The sequence below is a fragment of the Crocodylus porosus genome, unplaced genomic scaffold (assembly GCF_001723895.1).
Source record: "Crocodylus porosus isolate Cpor-Errol unplaced genomic scaffold, CroPor_comp1, whole genome shotgun sequence".
Taxonomy (NCBI): domain Eukaryota; kingdom Metazoa; phylum Chordata; order Crocodylia; family Crocodylidae; genus Crocodylus; species Crocodylus porosus.
Genome location: NW_017728909.1, coordinates 12,583,922 through 12,599,475, shown reverse-complemented (window position 1 = coordinate 12,599,475; position 15,554 = coordinate 12,583,922). Strand labels below are relative to the sequence as shown.

Here is a 15,554-nt window from a genome sequence, read left to right as displayed (position 1 = left end):
GCTCTAGTGGCAAAACTTTTCGGATATAAAGTAAAGTCAGTCTCAGACTCTCCCCTGCTGCTGATCCCAGCTTCTCCACTGCCAGTTCCATGTTACCCTTGCATTTTGACTCTTAATGCGTTTCTTTCTATCCCCGCTGGTTCCCCCTAATTTCCTTGTCTAGGCAGTTCTTCCCCTCTGGCATCCTATGCAACCTCAGGCTTCATGTCTCATGCTGCCTCCTATTTCCCCCTTTGCTCAACCTCTTCCCCATCTTCTTCTCCAGGGTCTTTGTCCTAATTTACTTACTGCTCACTTCTCTGGTCCGGCTTGTTCTGCTCTTCTACAACTTCCAACCACCTGGGCACTAGCAAGAGGGGAGCATGTTTGAGAGCACTGAAAAGAAAAAGGGCTCTCTGCTCACTGTGTTGATTCTTGGTCCCAAAAAGCAATTGCAAGGGGAAATCATGCTCAGCCACTGTCCTCCTGAGCAGGAATATATTCACTTTGGATGCACTGACGAGAACATGCATAATCTGTGAGAACTGTGCATTTGCATAATCTGGTCACAGGTAGGAATGGAGGAGCACATCCCCGATGCCCTACCAGGCTTAGTTTTTGCTCCGGATCTTGAATGAGCTTCTTAATGGAGCCGTTCTCAGAAGCCTTCTAACACAACTGCTTCTCTTTTCTTGCACCCCGGCTAACTTGCTCTGGCTGAAACTTTCCATCAGAATACAGTCTGAGCCAAACCCTTCGCAAGGAAAACTGCAGCTGAAAAGCGTCAAGTCCAGCTCAATCTTTGTGGCAGCAGAAAAGAGTCTTGCAAGGGCATGTGTCAGGCCCAGAGAGCTGTGGCTAGTTGTGTTGGTCTGAAGTCAGGGTGAATCTTCACCTTATAGACCAAGCAGCTGCGAGGTGTATAACCTGAGCCTTCGTGAGCCTGACTTTGCTTCAGGCAGCCTTTGTAAATCGGCTGAGTCACCAGCACTGCCTATGGGGCACATTGTTTTGTAGGGGTAAGTTATTAAACACAGACGTGAGGGAATACCCCAGTGATACAAAACCCACGTATGAATGTAGAGGAAGCTTTCCCGTGACAGAGCCCTGACTGGCCTGCCAGCTGTGCACCCACGGGTCCTGCTCCGGCTACAGACGGAGCAATAATGTGTGCCCCTTGCAGGACCAAGACTGTGTCGCTGTGACAACATGGGAGAAGTAAATGATTTTTTTAAAAAAAGAGGCTAACCTGTCGTATCCTCAGCCCTAGCCTTTGCTCATCCCTGCTTGTTTTATGGGCATGGCAGCCAGGTGGAAGCTGCTCTCTCTTGGCAGAGGTGGAAAGGAAACCCCTCTGCTTTTCCCAGATGCCTGTAGCTTTCCCTCACAGGCGACACCCTCTCCCCTTGGACTAGGTGGCCTGCCCGGACTTTTTCCCCCCAAAGATGTTCCCAGGGAAGGCTGTGGGATCCCCTCCAAGAGGAGGAGAGGAGAGAGGATGCGTGTCCCAGGCTCGGCTGCCAACCCTCCCGGATGGGCCGGGAGCCTCCTGGCATCGACCTCCTGGTCACCTACTCTGGACACGTTCAAGAAACGTTTGGATGATCATCTTCTCTTTTCTTTCACCATGCTCTGGTTGAAACTTTGCATCATAGTTCAGCCTGCAAATTTCCTAGCATGGAAAACTTCAGCCCAAAGATGTCGAGTCCTGCTCGACCCCAGCTGACTCCCTGCCCTTTGCACGGGGGGCTGGACCTGTTGATCTCACGAGGTCCCTTCCAGCCCTAATGACATCTGTGAAAGCAATCCTGGAGATTGTCATAGGATGTTTTAAGACAACGACCGTAAGTCATGTTGGAACATCTCCCAGAACAGCTTCGGTCAGAGTTGACATCCTTAATGCACTGGCAGTTTCGCGGCTGGCGCTTCCAGGGGGTGCACGGCCAATCTCGGGGGGTGCGCGTGCACCCCCTCCCTACGCATCGCCCACGGGCTGGGGCACTAACGGTCCCCAGCCAAAGCAGGGGCCTCCCACAGCAGCACCAGGATGGAGGCGCCCCCTGCCCCAGCACCGCCAGGACTTCTGTATGAAATGTTAGCAGCTCAAAAACGATCGTATTTGCCCAAAAAAAACCAACCAAAAAAACCCAACAAAGATGCAAACGGGGGGCGGGGGGGACCTGCTGCACCAAGCAGATGCCTGAGGCAGGCGGTGCACGGCGCTGCACGCTGGTGCTGACCGCGACGATGCAAGTGCGGCCAGGCGCGGCGCGGTACAGCGAGGCGCCGCCGGCGGCGCTGTGGGGCGCGGCGGCCGCTCTGCCCGCATTCGGCGGCGGAAGTGACGTGGGGCCGAGCGGCCTCCGGTGACATTTTCTGTGGCGCTCGGTGCGGGGACGGGAGCGGGAGTGGCGACGGCTGCGCGGACCCGGCCCGGCTCCCTCATGCCCCAGCTGCTCCCCGCCAGGCGCGGGGCGGCCCCGGTGAGTTCCCCCGGGCCGCGGCACCTCGCTGCGGGACTGCAGGTCGCGCGGGGAGGGGGGAAAGACCCTCGGCCGCGTCTCCCGGGCCCGTGGCCGGAGTCGCTGCTGGGGGAGCCCGGGTGCGCGGCGGGGCCTTCCCGCTGCTGTGTGCGCGGCTCGGGGGTGGCCGGGCCGCGACGTGCGGCCCTTTTAAAGTGAACATGAGGCTCAAAAAATTGCCCTTTATTTAAAATGTCTTTTCCTGGGCACGGCGCGGGCCGTAGCCGTGTGGGGGTTAGTTGCTTGGGGTGAGTCCGGTATCTTTTATTAGACCAACTTCAAGACTTGGAGGGAAAATCTTTTCTTAGTGAGCTTTCGGGTTTCAAGAGACTTTGGCCACCACGCGTACGGGGTGGGCGACTTCAATTAGCCTAGTGGTCCAAGCGTGTTTTTAAATGACGTTCCTCATTCAAAGTAATAAGGCCGGACGTGTTGGGAATGCGAGAGGCAAGCAGCGGCGCTTCCCTGTTTTGTTCGTGCGAGTGTAAAAGGAGGGTATCTTGAATCCTTTTCAACGGGCTTGACAAATGATCTGTAACGAGCTGGCGGGGACCCAGAAAAAGCGGCGCGCCATGGAAATCGGGTGATGCGTCGTCCTCCTGATCAGTGTTTGTGGTGGGACGCAGAGGTCGTGGAGGTGGGACTTCAGCTCATTGGAAAATATAATTTGTTGATTGATAATATATTAATATATATAATACTAAAATGCATGTAAATGTAAAAATACACTTCCTGGGAAAAGTGGGGTTTTGTTTTTATTGTGCAGGGTGGGACTGGATTTTTTGACCGAGTGGTTGGTGGGACGTATGGTGCAAAAGGCTGAGAAGCGCTGGTGGTCTTGTCCCGCCCAGGGTTTCCTTGCCAGTGTTGTTCCTGTGATGCTCGAGAGCCGGGCTTGGGTGTAGGATTGCTCAGTGCCCTGGAGAAACTACCAGGGCTCGTGGGACGGGTTATCTCTCTTATTGGACCAACAAGATTCTTTTGCAAAAAGAAATTATTTTAGGCACAAATGCCTTTTATCGGGAATCAGAGAAAAGATTGCAGAAGTTCTCCTGGGTAGAAATGAAAGTTCATATTTCGTAGGATTTCACAGTGGAGCCAATAGATGGAAAAACCCTCTGGGCAGCACTTCTTAGCTGGTAAGGTCATTGAGGCATCCGGGTGCTTCTTCCTTGTGCCCAAGAACTGACTGAAAGTGTTGGGAACCTTGTCTCCTGAGAGCTGCAATTGCTAGTCCCAGAGCCCTTTTCACTACATGGGCAGTACTTCCCTGAATTAATAAGTCAGTATTACAAAAGTAACAAGATGAAAAATGAAATTAGCTGTTCGTAGAAGTAGGGTCAGAAGGGACCTTGTAGATCTTCTAGTCTGACCCCCTGCCCTGGGCAGGAGAGAAAACAAGCTCAAATGACCCCAGCCAGGTAGAAGTCTAGCCTCCTCTTAAAGACCCCTAGGGTAGGAGCCAGCACCACTTCCCTTGGAAGTTGGTTCCAGATGGCCCATTTGTCAGTGTTGGTTCACGCAGTGGTCATTCCTAAGACTGGGAGTGGTACATTTGAACATTATCTACACGGGATAATTATCTTGAAGAGGTAGGGGCTGACCAAAGAAACTGATCCTAAGAAACTTTTTCTTACGTGGAGACTTGAAGGGCTGTTGAAATGTCACTTTTACCGGTACTAGCGCACTGGTCGTTCATGCTTTGTTAGGTGACTGGGGAGCAGAAAGGATGGTGAAAGGTGGTAATGTTTTAGTGTAAACAACTGGATATGTGCTGAAGCATGAGGATGACCATTCTAACTCCCTTTTATTTATATATAGGGAAATAAATATATATTTTATATACTATAAATAAAAGTCAGTCAGAATGGTTATCCTCATTTCAGCACACATCTAGCTGTTTACGTGCACGCACAAGCAATAGCAGCATCTTGTACAAGTCCTCTGTCTCTCCAAAAGAGTGTATGGACTTGTTCAAGATGCTGCTTTTGTTTTCTTCTTTCCTTACTCAAGTGTAGTAATGCAGGTAAAAAGATGATTTTGTGTGTGTGTGTGCGCGTGCGTGCGTGCATGCGCACATACACACACGTGTATAATGAGCTTTTCCTTGATGCCATTATAGATAATTATAATTTCTCACCTCTGTCTATTTGCTCTTCACAATAAAGATTAGTTAGCTTACTTGCAAGTAGTACAGCACAGATGTGCCATGAGGTGTGAGCTGAAGGAAGAAAGAATTGTGGCTTTACAGATCAGTTACATGCTGTATTGTGTTAGTAACTAGGCCCTGGGATAGGCTGTCTTTGTTCCATTTGTACGAAGTCTGCTCTGAAGAGCTGACAACGTAGGATTAAGTGGAGAAGCAAGTGTGCATAACAAACAGATCCGGGTGGCAGGGAGGTGTGATACAGAGCAACGAGGCACTTGAGAATGTGCTGTGACCGTTGCTTATGGAACGCACAAGGCAAACTCTCCTGTACAGCTCTTAAAAGGGGCAGTGTGGCGGGAGGCATTGGCACACTTGTGTGAAGCTGACAAATGGACCAATCAGAATGTGGAGGAGGAGGGGAATAGTGAACTAAGACAAGTGGATGAATAAAGTGGATCTAGCAACTTGAGAAGGGCTTCAGAGACTAAGTGAAGGAGACAATGCAGTGGGAAATAATTTGATCAAACAGCAAGAATCTCCGACTGTCTTGCCTTTTGCTTTGCCCCTATCTCCCTTTGAATACCTTCATTCTCTTTGCCTTCATGAAGCATCAAATTTAAACTTTTTTGTCCTTGTTCTAAGACCTTTATAGTTCTGCTTGCTCTTACTCATCCACCTCCTTTTGTGTTTTATGGTGTGCACTCCAACCACCTCCTGCTCCACCAGTAATTCAAGTGTTGTCTGTTTTAGTTTATTAGCTTCTCTCATGCAAATATCTTCCTTATTTTTAGATTTTACACATCACATTATTGTGGGGGAGTGGCTGCAGATGGGATTTACATAAAGAGGAAGGTAGTTAGAAATCTGTTGACTCTGTTTTTTCCTCCTTTTCCTGATCACCCTGTAATAGGGTAGTCATGAAGGTTTTTGAAAGTGTATTGTAAGCTGTAAAAGAGCATAGCCAATTATATACTTGAACACTTTTTTACATTCGCTTACAAGTAACCTCCAATACTGCTAAAACTGTTTGGTCACAACGTTCAAGGATTTGAATAGTATTTCTTTGACAGCACCAGGCCTATGGTCCCTCCCTCTCTATGTGCTTGTATCCAGAAACTGCGGAGTGAAAACATCAAAAATAAAAATGCATTTTATATTGAGGTGCACCACCGATACATCGGTAGTTTATCAGATCGGCACTGATCTAAGGAAAAATGACAGTTGTATTGGCAATTGGCCTTTTTTTGGTCGATGTGGCCATTAATGGCCACCAATAAATGCCCTGTGCATGCACAGCAACAGTGCAGTATGCAGGCAGTTAGGAGCACAGACCAGCAGTATGGAGAGCAGCCAGGTAGCAGCTCATCTGTAGGGTGCAGGCTGCACGCACCCTGAGGAGGCATGGGGGGCATTGTGTGCCCCTGGATCTGCATGCGGCGCGAGCTGATGCTGAATGCTGAGGCCAGGCTGGGCTGCTTTTGGGGTGGGTGGCAGCAGCGCTGGGAGGGGGTGGAGGGGCTGCAGCGAACTTTCCAGTGGCTGCAACCCTCCTCCCCCAGTAGCCCCCTCCCAGTGTCACCTCCGCTCACCATGAGCATAGCCTGACCCAACAACTGGCAAGGAAGAGCTCAGTGTCGCCCTGGTCCCAGCTCGCCCTTGCCCTGCGTGCAGATCCAAGGGTATGTCTTCTCCCCATGTCCCTTGGGCTGCGCACAGCAGCAGAAGCCGCCCGTGCTCCCTGGACAAGCTGCTCGTGGCTCTGTCCTGCCTCAGCCTTACTCCCTTCCTCACCACGGGCACCTCAGTCTACCCCCACTTCCCTCGCCCTTCCCCCACAACAGACTTACTAGCCAGGCGTTGCTCTCCAAGCTGCCCAGCTGCATATTGGAATCGGATTGATGTAGGCCAATATGGCCGATTTAAAAATTGCCTATTGATGTTGGCCCCAGAATTCTCTATTGTACACCCCTAGTTTTATAAAACTGCAAGCATTAGCAGAAAAATCTAAGCAGCAAGTGTGGTATAATAACTTACTTTCACTTTGCTTAAAATTGGCTAGGCTGGAAGCTGACAGTTTCTTTAACAATTTATCTCAGTTTTGCAAAACATATATCCATGTTCAGCAGAGAGCTTTCAGTTTGTGTTTAGTGTCATGTAAAATCTTGGAGTTATTGCACTGTCACAGCACCGGCGTCTGATGCAGTGGAATATTATGCTCACATTGAGTCCGTCTTTAAGGCCAAATGAACCAAAGACTAAACCAATTCGGATTAATCCTAAAATTAATCAAATTCTGATTAATCCTGAGAATTTGAGTCAACCTAGCTCAGTGCAGTTTTCAGCTAACTACCTGGTTATAATTGAGAAATGGAGGTTTTAAATGTATAAAACGTGCAACTAAAATGCTTGGTGTATAACACAAAATAAATATTGGTCTTTGCAACACATGGTTCATAAGGAAATGTTATCTCTGTTCTGGAGGAACTGAGTTGTAGCGGGTAAGTGACTGAACTCATGGGGTAGATTCAGGATGTTCAAGTCAGAGCAAGGATTAAAACCAAGCAGTTCCTGTCTCCCAGTTCTGGACATTCAATTTTCAGTGTTTGTCCTTTCCTCACCCTGATATCTGAAGAAGAGGGCACGCTTGATCTATTAATGCTAACTACTCTCCCTGGAGCTGAGATATTTGACACTTGTAATTTGCTCCTTCAAGATTAACAATTGGATGCAACATCTGAGTGTTACGCTGAGACAAGTGCAGATGTGTTGCTGGAGGCACAAGGTCAAGTAACATGCCCAAGGTCATATGATGAGTTGGGTGTGGATTGGGATGATTCGATGTAATCTTTCATTTGATGTAAAAACTAAACACCTTTCCTTTGCATTTGATTAGTTATCTGTAGAACGGAACCAATGTAGAGAAATGCAAAGTGCTGTATCTGGGAAGGAAGAGCCCCCAGCACACCTACAGGCTGGGCATCACTAACCTGACCAGTACTACAAATGAAAGGGATCCAGGCGTAACAATAGACCCCACCATGAATATGAGCCAGCAGTGTGACACAGTAGCCACTAGGGCCGAAAAACTGGCATGCTTCAATCAATGCATCTTCAGTAAATCCAAAGAAGTGATTCTCCCACTTTACTCAACATTTATGTGGCTGCAGCTGGAGTATTGCATCTAGTTCTGGGCACCGCACTTCAACAAGGATGTGCTAAAGCTTGCGAGGGTCCAGAGAAGGGCCACCGTATGATCAGGGACTTGCATGGCAAGCCATAAGAGGAGAGGCTGAGGGATCTCAGACTCTTCAGCCTAAAGAAAAGAAGGCTGAGAGGGGACCTGGTGGTGGCTTACTGCTATATCAGAGGAGTACATCAGGGTATTGGTGAACAGCTGTTCACCAGGGCGCCCTGGGGGAAAACTAGAAACAACTGCCACAAATTCCTGGAAGATAGTTTTAGGCTGAACATTAGGAAAAACTTCTTTACAACTAGGGTGGCTAGACTATGGAACAAGCTTCCCCCAGAGGTGGTACAATCATCTACCCTAGAGGTCTTCAAGAGAAGACTGGACAGTCACCTGTCTGGGGTCGTCTGATCCCAGATGTCTTTCCTGCTCATGCAGGGGGCTGGACCCGATGATCCTTCAGGGTCCCTTCCAGCCCTATGATTCTGTGATCTTTCAGACTGGATGTGCTGTAGCTAAGTTAATGAGCATGATAGATACTTGCTTTGCATTCACACTTCTTGTTGTACTGCTTGAAGTTTAGGAAGAAAGGTGCTTGCTTACAGATAGATATAGGTATGGCTATAGATGGTAAGGTACTTTCAAACTTGCTGTAGCAGTGCCAGAGATCCAGGAAACTTTCTTCTGTGAATATTGCTTATAATGTTGTCCTGCTTTATCTTAAACTTCCAAAAATGTGAGCATGTAGAGCCTAACCATATGAAGATAATGCTGTTTTTATAGCATTTGAACATAATGGCAGTTACCAGAGAATCTCTCAGTGCTTTAGTTACAGATAAAGCTTTGCAAGGCTCCGTTCAGAGAAGTCAATGTTACAGTACTCATTTTGCTTCTCTGAATTGAAGAAGCCAAGGGACTTGTTCAGACTGATAGTGGCAGACCTGGGAAAGGACCCAAGGAAGCTCAATTCCACTTACTCTTCAATGACGGTTGTGACAGTTTGGTAATTCTTTGGTAATATTTGTTTAGGCAGATATTTAAACGAAACCCCAATATTAGGCTGTCAGATACTTGGATATCCAACTCTGGTAATACTGGCGTTTAAAACCAGGTTATTTTCTCAATGACCAACAAACAGCAGTTTTTAGGCTCAACTTCTCAGCTTTATTTTGGTTTTTTTAATCAACTGTCAGTTTTCAGGCCACACAGTTTGCTGTGCTGGTTCTTGCTCTTCTGCAAATGCTTACGCAGGGCATTTTGAGGTGTCTCTACAGCAAGTGCCAGCAGAGTTCATCGAGGCAAGTGTTGGTGAGCGTAGGGGGTGGATTTGGAGACTACTGTGGCTGCAGTTGAAATATTTAGGTAATTGAAACTAATAGCTTCTATAAAATATGTGGAGTCAAAACACTGATTCTTAAGGCTTAGAGTTTTTCTGAGTAGGAGCACTTGCCACTTTATTCAGAGTATTTCTCATTGTCTTCTTTGGCTTGTCACTGTAAGAACTGTTGACACCAGGTGTAGGTACAGAGCTGTATTTTAAGTCCTAAACATTTGCGTAGAACCAATAGCATGGACTGTTACTTCAAGTAAGAGAAACCTTGCATAAATAGGTATAGCTAAATACAAGATTAGGGACCTTTGACCAGCCTAGAGCTACTCAACAAAGGCTCAGCTACATCCCTGTTGTAGCATGGAGTGGTATTTTGAATAAACAAATGGTCATTTTACTTTTCCTTGAAAATAAAATGTATTAAATATCAGAATAATATCATGTGAAAGGAATGCGTGGTCAAGGACCAAGTTGGCTAATATAGTGTGCCCATGCCTGTCATGATGATGACTTAACAGTCAAGGCTAAAGCCATCTTTTACCTGCACTAATACATCCGAGTAAGATGCTTAAGTAAGGAAAGAAGAAAACAATAGCAGCAAACTTGCAGGTTTCTCAGTGCTTGCTAATTTAGCCAAGTAGGACTGAATTAATGTGTTCTTAATAAATTTTGTAACTTGGCTTACGGGTACTAATAGTGACAAAAAAAACATGGATGCTTTTAAACTTGGTTGTTTCTTTCCATCTGCAAAACGCCCGTAGTTTTCCACGGTTGATTGTACAGTTTGATTAGCAGCATGTAAGCAGGACATTTCATCAGCTAAAAGCAGGAAGTTGAAGCCATATAGCATAGCCTGTGTCTGCTTCCTCCCATGACTTTTCAAAACGTGGCAAATTTTACTAGCTAAATTTGACAATTTGTAGTCCAGGTTATGCAGTGACTTTTGATAGGGGCTTTAGATTAAGCTCAGCCTGGTCCCTGTTCAGTTTGGGCCAGAGAATCCTGGCATTGTAGGCAGATGCTGTTCAAGGCATGCTGCAGTAGTGTTAGGGAACTGACTGATTCACTATGTTTCTGCAACCCAACCAAAGAAACCCAGATAAACTCTAGGGTTCTAATGATGCAGATCTGATTTAACTCCATTTCAAACATTGAGCTTAGGATACATGATGAGAAATGTTTGTTTTCTTCTGCTTTTTTCCAACGTGCAGTAAATCTCACTATTTATTTGTCGAACTATAGCAAAGAAATACCTGGGCAATGGCTTCCAGTAAGAGTAAGGATGTTATAGCCAATGTGGAATTGAAGCTGTTTATTTAAAGGGACTAGAACTGAGCATTGTATAAACATTGTAGACCCAAGCGTCTATTCTTCCTTGCCTTGGGAAGCTTATGTAATTGTCTGTTTCCCCTACTGCTGCTAAATGTTCCTTTTCCTTTATTCTGGGACTAAAAATAAACCTAGGCAGCCAAGCACTCATAAGAACAATCATAATAATCACTAACTGCTTTGTGGTGCCTTTCGTTTGGAAATATCAGTGGTACCCTTCAGTAGGTGTACATTTTCCTTCTATTTCACTATTGCTGTGCTTTACGTGTATTGTCGGGAACCCAGTATCCACTTAGGTGGTTGATGGGCTGACTCATGCAGTAATACACATAGAAAACCTTATATTTATCTTCATATGGCAATTACATATCTTTCCTAGTCCAATCATTGCCTCAAAGAAGAGGTCAAGGGTTTATTTTTGTTTTTTTTTCCCCCCCATGTGTCCAGGTGGCCTAGGGATCCATCGTTGGGACACCCTGAAGAGTCATGGGCACATCTTGTTGCTCGAATATCTGGGGAGTGTGAGTTGTCTATTTGTGGGAACACTGTATGGTACTTTAAATGCCATAGTCAGCTGTTGTCCTTTGCTACTACTGTGGTCCTAAAATGCTCTCTCCCCTGCCTTGCCCTCACAGATTAGCATAATTCACTCTTTATCTACAGCAGATAAAGAGGAAGTGCAGTGTATTCTTGGACTCCCGCTAATAGCCACATAAGGAATTGTACACAGTAGTATTTAGGGCAGTTGTGGAAGATTCTTTTGACCTATTTCACAGCAGCGTCTGCAAAATCTCAATTCATGCTGCTTTTTGCCACCTTCAGAACAATCTCTCTGACTTAACTGGTCTCATCCCTCTTCTGCTATGAAGAACAGTAATGCTATTTTATTTGTATTACTGTAGCTGAACTAAAAAGGGTCTTCATCACTGCAGCCAGATTCTATTTATTTCAAATTCAAATGTTGGCTCTAGGTCGGGTTGGCAGTCATTTTGACCAGAGGGCCACTTAAGGGGTTTTGGTGGGCTGTTGCAAGCCAAGTCGGCACTCTCCTCTCCCTTCCCCCCCACAATCTGTAACTGTTCACCAGGGTTCCCGAAGTGGCTGTGCCTGACACTCAGTTGGGTGCAGAGTGGCATCCAGGAGCAAGACAGGCAGGGCCGGGCCAGGATCATGGGGCAGTGACCGGATGGGGATAGGCCAGGGCAGAGATGCAGCAGTGTGCAAGGAATGGACTGCAACAGACTCTGTTTTGTGGGCAGGGGTGTGCAGAGAGCAGATCACAGCTCTGTCCTTAGCTCCAGCCCCACACTGTCACCATCCAGTGATCTCGGGGTCTTGGGCAGGGCGTGTGGGTAGCCAGGTGGGATAGGGCTGCAGGTGGGTGGAGAACCATGTCCAGGAGTGGGATGGGTGACTGGGGCAGGGATATGTGAGCAGTGGATCATGGCTCTGCTCCAGGCCCCAGATCCATACTGTCACTGCCCCGCAATCCCAGTCCTGATCCCAGCCCCATCTGGCTCCCGACACTTGCTCCCCACCTACCCATAGCCCTATCCCATAAGCCCAGGCTGATCTCCATGGAGGACCCCCTTGCTCACTCCATCTGGAGCCCCTAGCAGTGCAGGGTGGACAGATCAAGGTGCTGGAGCTAGTAGCTGAGATTGGTGGGGGCTGCTGGGAAGCAAGTCCGGCCACCACGCTACTCCAGCCCCACTGTATGCCCAGGGGTGGTGAAACTGGCTGCAGGTGCCACAGCCTGTGCTGGCCACTGTGCCTAGGCTGGGTGGGGCAGAGGGACTCGCTGCATAATTTTATAGTTTCATAGTGGGTAGGGTCAGAAGACCCGAGTAGTTCATCAAGTCTGACCCCGTGCCATGGCAGGAAAGAGTGCTGGGGTCAAATGACCCTGGCAAGGTGTTTATCTAGCCTCCTTTTGAAGACCCCCAGGATAAGAGCTAGTAACACTTCTCTTGGAAGTTGGTTCCAGATCCTAGCCTCCCTGACAGTGAAGTAATGCCTCCTGATGTCTAGTCTGAATCTACCCTCTGCCAGCTTGTGACCGTTATTTTTAGTCACTCCTGGGAGTGCTTGCGGGAACAGGGACTAGTCCCCCTGACTAGTTGTAACAAGCCACTAGATCTCCCCTTAGCCTTCTCTTGTGGAGGCTGAACAGCTTCAGGTCCCGTAGCCTCTTCTCGTAGGGCCTGCCCTGCTGCCCCCGATCATGCGAGTGGCCTCCTCTGGACCCTCTTCATGTTGTCCACATCCCTTCGGAAGTGCGGCGCCCAGAACTGGACACTGTACTCCAGCTGCGGCCTGACCAGTGCCGCATAGAGGGGGAAGATCACCTCCTTGGACCTGCTCGAGACGCATCTGTGGATGCATGACAAGGTATGGTTGGCCTTCCTGACGGCATCCCCACACTTTCAGCCCATGTTCATGTTGAGATCAATGATGACTCCAAGATCCTTTTCTGCCTCTGCGCTGACGAGAAGGGAGTTCCCCAGCCTGTAGGTATGGTGCTGGTTGTTCCTCCCCAGGTGCATCACCTTGCACTTGTCTGTGTTGAAATCTATCCTGTTCTCATCTGCCCACGCCTGTAACCTGTCTGTGTCTGACTGCAGCCTATTCCTCCCTTGTAGCATGCCCACATCCCCCTACATCTTGGTGTCATTTATGGATTTGAACAGGGTGCTTTTTACCCCCTCATCCAAGTTGCTGATGAAGATGTTGAACAGTGTAGGCCCGAACCCTAGGGGACCCCACTGCCCACATCCCACCAGATCGAATAGGACCTGCCCACCACCACTCTCTGGGTGCAGCCCTCCAGCCAACTAGTGACCCATTTGACTGTGTAGGTGTCGATGCCACAGTCCCCCAGTTTCTTAATGAGAAGGGGGTGAGAGGCGGTGTCGAAGGCCTTCTGAAAGTCCAGAAAGACTACGTCCACTGCTACACCTGCATCCAAGGATTTTGTGACCTGGTCATAGAAGGCCACCAGGTGGGTCTGACAGGACCTGCGTCTAATGAACCCAAGTTGGTTGCCCCTAAGCATGATCTCCCCTGCTGGGCCCTTACAGACATGCGCCAGGATAATTCTCTCAAAAAGCTTCCCCAGGATCAAGGTAAGACTGACTGGCCTATAGTTTCCTGGGTCTTCCTGGATCCTCCTGTCTCCCTTTTTTTGAAGATGGGAACCACATGGCCCTTTTCTAGTCCTCTGGCACCACGCCAGAGCACCGTGAGTGCTCGTAAAGCTGTGCCAGGGTCCCGCAATGACCTCTGCTAATTCCCTCAGCACTCTGGGGTGGAGATCGTCAGGACCAGCTGATTTAAATATGTTCAGTCCCTCCAGAAGTTCCCTGACTAGATCCTCACTGACCCTAGGCCTGGGTGCACCTCCCCTGGGGCCTGTGGGGGTCCTGTTGGGGTGGGGGGAGGGTGGTCTGGTCCCTGCTCAGGAAAATGGAGGCAAAGAAATTGTTAAATAGGTTAGCTTTGTTGTCTGGTGCGACAACCAGATATCGTAGCATGCCTTGCAGATGCCCCACATTACCCAGTACCTTCTTTTGTATGAAGATGCTACCCTATGTATTTAAAAAAGGACTTCTTGTTGTCCTTGATCCGGGTAGCTAGTCCCAGTTCCATCTCCGCTTTGGCCTTTCTGATCGCCCCCCTACAGCCCCGAGCAATCAAGGTATAGTCCTCCCTGGTGATGGACCCTCCCATTGGGTGTACGCCTCCTTTTTAGCTAGGAGACGTTCCCGTATGTCCTCTGCAGGCTGGACAAAATCCCTTGGCAGGCCGGATGCAGCCTGTGGGTGGTATTTTGCCCACCCCTGCTCTAGGTGTTTATATAGAGAGAGGTTAAAGTCGTGCAGCATTAACAAGATACCCACTACTCATACTTCCTTATTAAGTAGTGTAAGATATTGGCCTGGGATTTGGGTGATCCAAGTTCGAGTCCCACCTTCTCTAAAGAATTTTTGAGTGAACTTGGGCAAGTTGCAACTTTGTTCTGTTTCAGTTTCCCAATCTCAATGTCTAGTTGGCATGTGGTATCAAGTGGAGCTCCTGAGAGGTTGGTCCTGGGGCTGGTTTTGTTCAATATCTTCATCAATGATCTGGAAGATTGGATGGAGTGCACTCTCAGTAAGTTTGCTGATGACACCAAGCTGGGGAGAGCAGTAGATACGCTGGAGGGTAGGGCTAGGATTCAGAGAGACCTTGACAAATTGGAGAACTGGGCCGAAAGAAATCTCATGAGGTTTCATCAAGGACAAGTGAAGAGTCCTGCACTTAGGACAAAACAACCCCATGTACCAGTACAGGCTAGGGGCTGACTGGCTGGGTAACAGCTCTGCAGAAAAAGACTTGGGGGAGGGGGGTTACAGCGGACAATAAGCTGAGTCTGAGTCAGCAGTGTGCCCTCGTTGCCAAGAAGGCTAATGGCACCCTGGGCTGCATTGGTAGGAGTGTTGCCAATAGGTCAAGGAAAGTGATTCTTCCCATCTATTCAGCACTGGTGAGGCTACATCTGGAGTACTGTGTCCAGTTTTGGGCCGCCCACTACAGAAAGGATGTGGAGAGAGTCTAGCAGTGGGCAAAGAAAATGGGTGAGAGGGCTGGGGTACGTGACTTCTGAGGAGAGGCTGATGGATCTGGGCTTATTTAGTCTAGAGAAGAGTGAAAGGGGACTCAAGGGGACCTTCAACTACCTGAAGAGTGGTTCTAAAGAGGATGGAGCTGGACTGTTCTCACTGGTGGCAGATGACAGAATAAGGTAATGGCTCCAGCAAGGGAAGCTTAAGTTAGATATTGGGGAAAAAAATTCTCACAGGAGCTGGCGAGCATCATAGCCCAGCCCCTGGCACGGATCTCTGAAAACTCCTGGTGCTCTGGTGTAATGCCCGAAGACTGGAAGAAGGCCAATGTGGTTCCTATCTTTAAGGAAGAGAGGAAAGTGGATCTGGCTAACTATAGGCCCATCAGCCTGACTTCTATCCCGGGGAAGATCTTAGAAAAGTTTATTAAAGAGGCCATCCTTAATGGACTGGC

General features: G+C 48.3%; 1 protein-coding gene across 3 annotated transcripts in view; it reads left to right on the top strand.

The window, feature by feature from the left end:
• The first annotated feature begins 2,337 nt into the window (after positions 1-2,337).
• CUNH18orf25 (chromosome unknown C18orf25 homolog) overlaps positions 2,338-15,554 on the top strand; it is a 64,271-nt gene continuing 51,054 nt past the window's right edge. For all 3 annotated transcript variants that reach the window (XM_019531812.1, XM_019531813.1, XM_019531814.1), the window contains exon 1: positions 2,338-2,462. The gene's annotated coding sequence lies outside the window, so the exon portion shown is untranslated. The remainder of the gene's footprint in view (positions 2,463-15,554) is intronic.